General features: G+C 42.6%; 1 protein-coding gene across 3 annotated transcripts in view; it reads right to left on the bottom strand.

Moving 5' to 3' along the window:
* Window positions 1-10,485, bottom strand: part of PTPRG (protein tyrosine phosphatase, receptor type, G) — a 775,476-nt gene that overhangs the window by 155,985 nt on the left and 609,006 nt on the right. The window lies entirely within an intron of this gene.

Genomic DNA, 10,485 nt, shown 5'->3' on the forward strand with positions numbered 1-10,485 from the left:
CGTTTCATACATGATATTATACATGTTTCAATGTCATTCTCCCAAATCTTCCCACCCTCTCCCTCTCCCACAGAGTCCATAAGACTGTTCTATACATCAGTGTCTCTTTTGCTGTCTCGTATACAGGGTTATTGTTACCATCTTTCTAAATTCCATATATATGTGTTAGTATACTGTATTGGTATTTTTCTTTCTGGCTTACTTCACTCTGTTTAATAGGGACTGCTAGAGCCAGGCCTCTGGAATTGAAACCTAATTAGTCTACCTAAGGGCCTGACCTAAGACAAGTTACTTTAATCTTTCTGCAACTATTTCCTCATCTGTAAAATGGGTTTATAACAGTGACTCATCTGAAGGCTTATCTCATCAGGAGAGTATTACATGAATCAACATTAGTTAAAGTGGAGTCGCTCAGTGGACTCTTTGCGACCCCATAGAGTGTAGCCTACCAGGCTCCTCTGTCCATGGGATTTTCCAGGCAATAGTACTGGAGTGGGTTGCCACTTCCTTCTCCAGGGGATCTTCCGGACCCAAGGATTGAACCCGGGTCTCCAGCATTGTAGACAGATGTTTTACTGTCTGAGCCACCAGAATCAACAATAGTTAAGGGCTTAGGAAAGCACAGAATAAGCACAGAGAAGTACTTGTTAAAATGAATCCTATTATAAAGGGCAGTTTGACTCTAAAGCCATCCAGATCAGGACACTCTGCCTCCAACTTTTATCCTAATTAGTAATTTGAATTTGAAACATTGCTGTCCCAGACACTTAACTAGTTGAGAAAAATATTTGAAACACTCTGCTTATCCTACCATTCATTCCATTATACCATAATAAGCAGGTACTGTGCATTACTAGATAAAAGAATTGAAAAGGAATGAATCTCATATTCCACTTTCAAGGATCCCAGTGCTGTATGCAGACAATATTATATTTTAATAATTAATTGTTCATCAAAGAAAAAGATGAGGAACAGGGATGCTAAATTCAAAGTTATTCAAATTGCAAAAATGAATAATGTATGACTTTTTTATTAAATACACACTGTATTAAGTAGTCTACATTTCACCCAACTCTGTCTTTCATTTTTAAGCATTCTGAACGACAATATGAATAATCAGTTAGGGGAGGTTTATTTAGAAAAAGAAATACCTTATTTGAATGCAAACAGAGTATATCCGGAGATGATTAAATTTTCTTATCAATTAGAAAATTTTGTATGAGGGCTTTAAAGTCATGGTCAACCATTAAATGCAGAGAGGCCCAGTTATCCTTGCAGTTTCCTTTCAACATTAAATTATATCTGGCTCAATTCTGTTCAATTTCTTATTTCTGATAGCAGTGCCAGGAGGCAATCTTTAATTAAAGAAAATTTGAAAGATTCAAACATGCATAATTGGATTAAAAATGTGATCATTAAAACATTAGATGATAATCATCTGATTGATTGCGTTTTTCAGTGTGTTAATAACCTAATATTTTCAATGCTTTGGTTATATAGGAAAAAAGAAAGCCTTTATAAAATATGATGAACAATCAGCACAGAGAGGAGACCTATGCACTAATCAAGACCTATGGAATTATACTGAAAACATATGCACACACCCCAATTAACAGAGCATTGCATTGTAGAGTATGGACAGAATGTGATGGTGGCAAAGGGAAGAAAATCCTCAAAACAAGAACTCAACCAATTTTAGGGACATATATAAAATAAACTAAGAACAGAAAGCCCAAACTTTGATATTTAGCCCAAGGACTGGTTTCTTCAGTGTTTTCCAAAACTTTTTATAAGGAAAAGCTATTAATTTTTCCCTAAAAGCTTAAAATCACCGGGGTAGGACTGGCCTTCTGCTTCATACAGGGAAAGGCAGGGAGAGAATGACATTGGGCAAAAACTGGGGATTACGTGATGCTAAATGGGAGAAGATTTACGATAGTGCTGCTCAAAACCAATGTGTATGCAAATCACTTGGGATGCCCGTTGTACTGTAGATTCTGAGCCAGTAGGCTTGGGAATGGGGACTGAGGTTCTGCATATTTAATAATGTTGATCACACTTGAGAAGTCAGTTTTTATGAGGACTGTGTCAGTGGGCTCCTCTGCCTTCTGCAGTCTCATCCTCTGCTACTTTCTGAGCCTTAGGCTGAGCCACATGGACCTCTGGCTACTCCATGATCATACCACCCCAGGGCCCTTGCACTGCCTCTCCACTCTGCCTGGAACATTTTTTTCACTGCTCTACTCATGGCTGGGTTTGAGACCAAATTCAGCTGCCAACAACTTAGTTATATTTGAATGACCCATTTCTCAATCAGGTGACTATCTCTGACTATTGTCCTGAAAATGGGGTTTTAAGCACAGACCCCTTGAGATGGAAGCCTCTGACTGAAAAACCTGAAGATGGAAACGAGCCATGTGCCTACCTGGGGAGGACATTCTGGGCAGAGAGAAAGGCCACTGCAAAGTGGTTCTGCCTTGTGTGTGGTGAAGTGAAGCAGAGGAAAAGGAAAACTGGAAGAAAAGTTCAAGAGCCCAAATCTGACAACTCAAGGAGGGGGAAAAAAAAAAAAGAAAATCAGCTGATAGTTAAGGATACCCTGGAATTTGGCTAAAAATTGTGACGAGGCCAAAACACTCAACTGAAGTCAGCAGCTCTGGGTGAAGCCTGGACTAGGCACATGTGGACTGTGTGATCTGGGAGGGGCGGTGGGTCAGACAAGCTGGTGACAGAAGGGCCTGCCGAACAAAAACAAAAAACGGGAACTCATAATGGGGAGAAAGAGCCGGAGGGCCGGAACTCCAGGACTTCAGGAGCTTGGCATCTAGCAGCCCCCACGGACGTCAAAGAGCATTACATTGTAATTATGATGGTGGCAGAGGGACTCAAGGAACTCATTTCATGATCTAAATATAAGAAATGAAGCTTGCTCCATCTGACTGGATGGTGACTAGCAGACATGTCATCTCTCATCTATAAGGAAGATGGAAAAAAAAAATGAGGATAAAATGGCAAAGATGGGGCAACCAAGTGGAGCTGGACCATTTTCACGGTGTAGCTTCAGCAAGGCTTCATGACAGAAGATTTTAAGGACAAGTACTACGCTGAGGTTACAACAAGGGGATCCCTGAGGAGTCACCCCAGAACCACAGAGAACTGCGGGGTTCTGAAGAGTTTCAAAGGATGCTAGTTCTATTCCATGTACAAATAAAGAAAATGAGGTCCGGAGAGGGAAAGCGGCTGACCTAAGATCACACAGAGAAGTGCGAGGGAGTCTGGGTATCCTTTTCTACTACCTGAGTCCATGTCTCTGGGCACCCTGCCTGCAGCGGATACAAACATGATCAGGTGAAGAAATCTCTCTGAAGACTGAAGAACTCACTTAACCTCGTAGACCTAAATCTAATCCTGACACTGCCCAGCTCAGAATCCTCCCAGGGCTTCTCATTTCATTTACAGTAAAATCCAAGCTTCTCGCCACAGCCATGAGGCCCTCCAGGATCTAGCTCTGCAGCCCAACTTCTCTCCAGCTTCTCCCTTGTTGACCATCACCTTCCTCCTCACCTTTCTGTTACCTTTTCCTTCGTGTGTTTACTTATTTACTGTTGGTCTCTTCTCAAGAGTTGGATAATTCCACAAGAGAAAAATACCTCATCTTTTTTGGGTACCCTGTACATCCAGCAACTAAGACACTGCCCAGAACAGAGCAGATGCCCAATCACTGTGAAAAGAGAACGAAGGAACAAACACAGCAGCTGGTGTATTTTAAATAACCAATAAATCCTAGATTTCTTCATATCCGTGTCACCATCAATTGTAAGATGAATCATTACTTCAAAAGTCATTAATAAAGGCAACAAGTTGCTAATTAAACAATGGTCATAGCTATACAATCTGTGTAATTAGTTAACAATAGCTTTTTTTTTTTTTTTTTTTTAAGCTAACTGGAAGCTCTATTACACCAAGACTGTGGCTCCTTACTGCATCCCCAGGGCCCAGGACAGTACCTGAGAGGACAGGTCCACTACACAGGGCTGAAAACATTGATTGAACCAAGTCACGAAGGAGCTCTAATTCACAAGTGGGGAAACTGTGCCCGGAGGCCAAATCCTGTCTAGTACCTGCTCTCGTGAATAAAGTTTTACTGGAACACAGCCACGCCATTGTCTATGGCTGCTTTCAGGCTAAAACTGGGCAGTTGAGTTGTTGCAGCCCACAATGGATGGCCGGCAGAACCTAAAAAATTTTGCCCTCAATCCTTTTACTGAGAAAGTTTGCTGACACTTACTCCTTTGTGAAGGGTAGGGTGTTTAGAAGGGATGGGGACAAGTGATCCTATGCAAGCGTAAATGGAGCAAACTAAAGGGTACCTCAGAGATGTGTGGAGCTTATTTCTGCCTCTGAAACAGTCTCCGCCAGTGGGCAGAGAATTTAATACATGCCCCTTGGCTTTCACCATGGGTATGGTCTGAGAACATCTGAGAAGCTCCCATGATGGCGTCTTACTGCAGGGTCTGAGCAAGGGCGACTTGAGCAGGAGAGTGCTCACCTGATAATCAGACTCCTGAATTCAAGGACCTAGGGTGGCCCTCCAAGGTTAACAGCCATTTTACCCAGGTTCAAAGACATCTCACCCCCTTGAGTTTACTGGCAGCTGCAGATGGCCAAATGTGGTATTTTGATTTAAGGATTGATGTTGGAGTGAAGCACGTGCCGACATTAACATTTCCAAAGAGAAACTACACAAAGAGCTCAGAGTCCCATCAACAATTAGAATGCACAGGACACTGAGCTTATACAGAGTTATACAGTGACGGAGACCCAGTGTTACCAGTGAACAGTTTCACTGCCTGCCTCTCCCCTGACACGGTTCTGGTGGCCATAACTCACATGGCGTGTATATTCTTTTAGACACTCAGTTAATGACCTAATTCAGAGAGGAGAAACCTAGGCAGAAACCCAGAGGTAAGTGATTTTGACAATAATTAGGAAGACAGTCGAGGATGGAAATGAAAACTGGTCCAGCAGAATGAATCTGAGTCTAATACAAATGGGTTCAAATCACTGTTTCACTGATATGAGCCAGGACAAATGAGACAGCTCTGTGAGGCTCAGTCTACCCATCTGTACCATGGATTCAGAATTCATATCTCCCTGGGCTACTGTTGAGATTAAATGACACTCTATGTTTAAAACATCCAGGTAGAGCTCAGCACACAGCAAGAAGTTAACAGATAAAAGGTTCCCCTTTCTTCCTTTCAGCCTCTTTCTGGTTCCTGGTCCACTTCCCTATGCCTTCACCTCAAAGGCACCGGCTCTCCCGAATCAACTTTGTGATCATTTTCTCCATCACTTAATTTGATTTTTGAATGACCCAACTAAGTCAAGCAACACACATTCTATTTCAATAGCCAGGTGGTGATGGGGCAGAACTCAGAGATCCACAATTATTTCCTGTCGCCTCATGGCCTCCACCATACCCACATCAACAAGTAACAACAGGGACTTCCCCGCTGGCCCAGTGGCTAAGACTCCAGACTCCCAGTGCCGGGGGCCCAGGTTCCATCCCTGGTCAGGGAACTAGGTCCCACATGCTGCAACCAAGAGTTCACCTCCTGCAACTAAATATCCTGCATGCTGCAATGAAGATCGAAGATCCCAGTGCTGCAGCCGACGCAGTGCAGACAAATTAAAAAAAAAAACAAAAAAAAAAACACCCAGGTAACAACAGTAACTTGTCACTAGGGGTGGGGGAGGGCAGTGATAACCGCTGACGCTGGATGCTGACCGTGTACCAGGCACAAGTATGTACAGTAAGTCACTGGCAAGTCACTGGCTCCGCGAGAAAAACCAGTCAGTGGTGTTACTATTACCACTTTACATGGCTAAGAAAATTTAAACACAAAGAGATGAAGTGATTTGTGCAGGCTGTACAACTACTCAAAAGCAGAACTGAAACTCAAACCCAGAGCGTGTGCTCTTGGCCATGACATGACCCTGCTTCTACTACACCAAGGTGGCGTGCACAGACTAGGGTAGCAAAGTCACCCAGGGAGCCCCACGCACTTGACCAAGTGCTTCTGGAGGACATAGTGGAGACATTTTAAAACTGTCTCTTTGCCCTCCACACCCCAGTGAAAGAATCAGGAAACGGGCATTTCCCTGGGCTCCCACAATCCTGTTCTCATGATGACACACTGATAAAGAAGGCTGGCTAAATGAGAAGGAGCCTCCAAATTCAAATCTAACCTAAAAGGAATCACTTCTGAAGGTTTTTTCTGTCTCAGTGATTGTTAAAAGCGTTCCTAGTGATAAGAGCCCACAGCATCCCATTTCCTGGCTTTGGCTAAGAAAAGACATAGAAGTAGCCCACGTCTATGGTGGTGGTTCTGACACACCCAAATCCAGGAAACTGTGGAAATGGCTGAAGTGGGCCTGTTTCTAGAAGATTTTGAGATCAAAGGGGGTTCAGATAAGCATCTGCCCTTCCCGGATCCACAACAGACATGAGCAAATTAGTCCAGTGCAGGGTGCTGCATATTTATAACTCACTTCAGGAAAGTTCCATGTAATTAGATGCTGGAAACAGAAAACTTCAAAGGGGAAATTCTGTCGCGTGTTAAGATGTTCAAAACTATCAGTGGCCCGTAAATAACAGAGCACTGGTTTTTCCCTTCAAGAGGGAGGAAATCTGAATGATTTCTTTCTTGAAGGTTAACATTAAAACAGAACAGAACCCTCTTTAATTCCACTGAAATATATTTGGATGATGTAGCAATTTGGGCAAAATCTAAACGGAAGCCCATCTCTGTAGAGTGTATCATATGGTAAGTAATGCACATACCACTGCGCGAAGCAACACCATTAGTAGACCCAGAATAGCTACTACCATTTAGACAAGGCAGGGTTGACAAATTTTTTCTGTAAAGAACCAGCGAGTAAGTAAAAATATTTAACGCTTTGCAGGCCAAAGAGTCCCTCGGTTACAAAACTCTGCCATTATAGTGTAAAAGCAGTCATCAAAGTGTTAGTTCTCAGCTGTGTCAGACTGTTTGGGACCTCATGAACTGTATGTAGCCCGCCAGGCTCCTCTGTCCATGGGATTCTCCAGGCAAGAATACTGGAGTGAGTTTCTACTCCCTTCTCCAGGGGATCTTCGAGACCCAGGGATTGAACCTGGGTCTCTTGCACTACAGGTAGTCTCTTTATTATCTGAGCCACCAGGGAAGCCCTAGTCATAGACGGTAAGTAAATCAATGAATGGGTGTGGCTGTGTTCCAATAAAACTTTACTTACAAAAACAAGGCAGTGGGCCAAACCTGGCCCACAGATTGTATTTCCTGACCTCTGATTTCAAGGACAGTGGACACATGCCAAGTACCCTTCCTTCTCAGTACTTTCCCTGTCTTAAAGCATTTATCATTAATACGAAGCAGATACTTTCATAATCACCACGCCCCCAGGTGAAATCTCAGGGACAAAGAGAACCACCGATTTGAACAGGATCACACAGCTCCCAAGCTTCAGAGCCAGCATTCAAATCTAAGACAACCTGAACTCTATAGTCTTGGTCTAGAATCCTTGTTCAGTAATGTTCTGGAAGAGTCAAATTTCAAATGAAAAATAACAAAATTCCACTCCTCTAAAATTATCCCATAAGCAAATTTTTTAAAAATAAAAATTCCTTTCAAACCATGAAATGCCAAATTCCTTTTCAAATTCCATTCCTTCCAGGCCAACTATAATCACGTGAACACATGAGATGACTCTGCAGTCAAATAATAATCTCTTTGACCTTCAACAACAAGAATGGCAAGAACCAAAAAAAAAAAAAAAAAAATCCTCATGAGATTAAAATTTTTCCCAAGGCAGAGGACATCTAGTTGATCATTTTGCCCTCAACACCCAAACTAGCACTTAATAAGCATTTGATGGATGGATGCTATGATCAAGGGGTTCAAAGTTCACTTACACAAAACAGGCAAGAACCCCTCAGATCACATCAATTCATCTCTCCTTCATCTCCTTGCTGCTGGATTATAATAATACAGCCATTTCCGACTAATAGTATACTTTGCTATCAATGTTCCTTGCGTTAGGATGTCTTTTTCCGAAGTCCATGCAAGATATTTTCAGGAGATTCAGCCATTAAGTCTTGGACAGAAAGTTCAGGCTAAGCTCTTTGCTTCAAGGATAATTAAAATGGTGTTGAAGTGATGATGAGAGTATGGTCCTCAAGTATTTCTTCACTTGCCCCTTCAACAAGTCTATATGATGGGCTTCAATCAACTAAAAGAAGCAAATGGTAATCCTGGCCAAGAACAGAGCAGGAGATGGCCTGGTAATAATAAGAGGCAGTCTGAAGTCACCAAGACCTTGGTTCAAGTCACCCAGGTACTGCCTGCTTTCCTTGCCTTCCTATGTAACGGGGAACGTGAGAGTTGTATCTCAGAGGGTTTCCAGAGGATTTAGTGATGGCTGCAGGGCACATTACACCCTGACCTGGTGCAGAGCCAGCATGTACCAGCACATTAGCAGTGAGGAGTTTCTGTTTTCAAACCTGTCACCTGCCACCTCATCCCCTTGGTTTCCGATTTCTCTTTTCTAAATTCCACAAGAAACTATTGGCTTCCAAAGTCATTGCTTAATGATACAATCCCGAGATAGCCACAGTTCTTTCCTGGGTCTTGCAATCAATTTGTAGAGAGAATAAACTACATGTCAGGGGTACTTATGATAAAAAGTTTGTAAAAACAAAAACGCTGTCTGTTTGTTTGCTGTGAGGCCACTTGGTACTTGATATGTCCCAGAATAAAGCCCTGCCTGCATCTCTGACTTTCTAATGCTCATCAGTGTCTTTGATGGTGAAATTTAACACACATGCAGACAGGTACACAGATACAAATGTCCTGCTGATCAATAATCCTAAAGCGAACCTTGGACTGACACCACTCTGAACATGAAGAGACCTGCCACCCTCCCAGGGTGAGGTCCTCCTCATTCTCCCTCCCCACTCCAAAAAGAAACCTTTGCTTTCAAATAATCACTATTTCCTTTTCTTACACTTTTACCACCGACATGTGCACTCCTAAACAACAGAATAGGACTTCCCTTTCTTTTTTAAAAAGTTTTATTTTTTAATTGGTAGAAAATTGCTTTACAATGCTGTGTTGGTTTCTGGTTCCCCACCCCCACCTTTTTTTTTTTTTTTTAACATCCAGCGCATTCTTCAGGCTCCTGCACCACCTTACGGTTTTCAGATGTGCCCATGTTGGCGAGAGCCACAAGATTCCACACGTTTTTCACTGGGGTGAATTGTTTCATTGTATGACCATACTTCACTGTATTTATCCAGCTTGCTAACAATGGGCATCTGAGGCACTTCTGGGTTTTGGCAGTCAGGAAAAACGACGAACACCACAATCTCATACACAGCTCATGGTGTGCTTTTATTGGAGTTTTTCTAGGGGACATACACAGCAGTGCAACTACTCAATCAATTCGACTAGACACTGCCAAACCATTTCCAGGAGACCTGAGAATTCCTGGCACTCATATCCTTGCCAACACTTGATGTGGTCAGGATTTTTAATATTGACTACCTGGTGCATGGTACCAGATTATTTTTGATCTTTGTGAATATAATATCTTTGAGAAATTAATATATAATGCACTTGTGCTATTCTTTGGTTTGCAAATAGTCAAATGCACGAATCTAAGGGGACAGTATGGTAAATGTTTATATTCTACTTGTAACATCTAATCATTTTCCAGATCTATATACTGTTATTGCCCGGGAGATTTCTTTGGGTCCTTTCTCATTCAGTGTATGTATGCCTTTGCCCCACTATTCTGCCTCTTACTACCAAGGTTAGTTGTGTCTATGTTAGACCTCTACATAAATAGAACCATGCAGCACATGAGCTTTCATTTTTGTGTGAATCAAGTTCATCATTTTGCATTACTGCAGACTATTCCCTCACTATGACTAGACCAAACCTTGTATATCTAGGCTCCTCTTAGAGGCCATCTGGGCTGTTTACACTTGGGGGCTGTTATAAACAAAGCTCCTGTGTACAAGCGCTTCTGTGGCCATTTCTCCTGGGTATATACCTACATGTGGAATTGCTGGCTCAGAGGGTAAGGCTACCCAGCCTCTGGAAACGCTGCACCATCTGCAGTCCCCACAGTACCTCTCCTGGAGTGTCAACTGTGCTGTGCTCAGGGCTAGTTTTTTTTTTCTTTTAAACAGTCTATCTGTGGCATTGGCAGTTGACAAGGCAAAGCCTACCCACCTCTTTAGAAGGAATTCAGATTGTTTGATGACTGGAGTCTCTTCCAGGTTAGTGTCGATCATGGACACCTCAATCCTCGCAGGTGGGATATGGAGAACAGAACAGACGCAGACACAGCAGATCTCACCACTGAATAAAAACCCTTGGCTGGCAGTCACATAGATTTGCAGCATTTATGTTATCACTTCCC

This window comes from Bison bison, unplaced genomic scaffold, assembly GCF_000754665.1.
Source record: "Bison bison bison isolate TAMUID 2011002044 unplaced genomic scaffold, Bison_UMD1.0 scf7180017864304, whole genome shotgun sequence".
Lineage (NCBI taxonomy): Eukaryota > Metazoa > Chordata > Mammalia > Artiodactyla > Bovidae > Bison > Bison bison.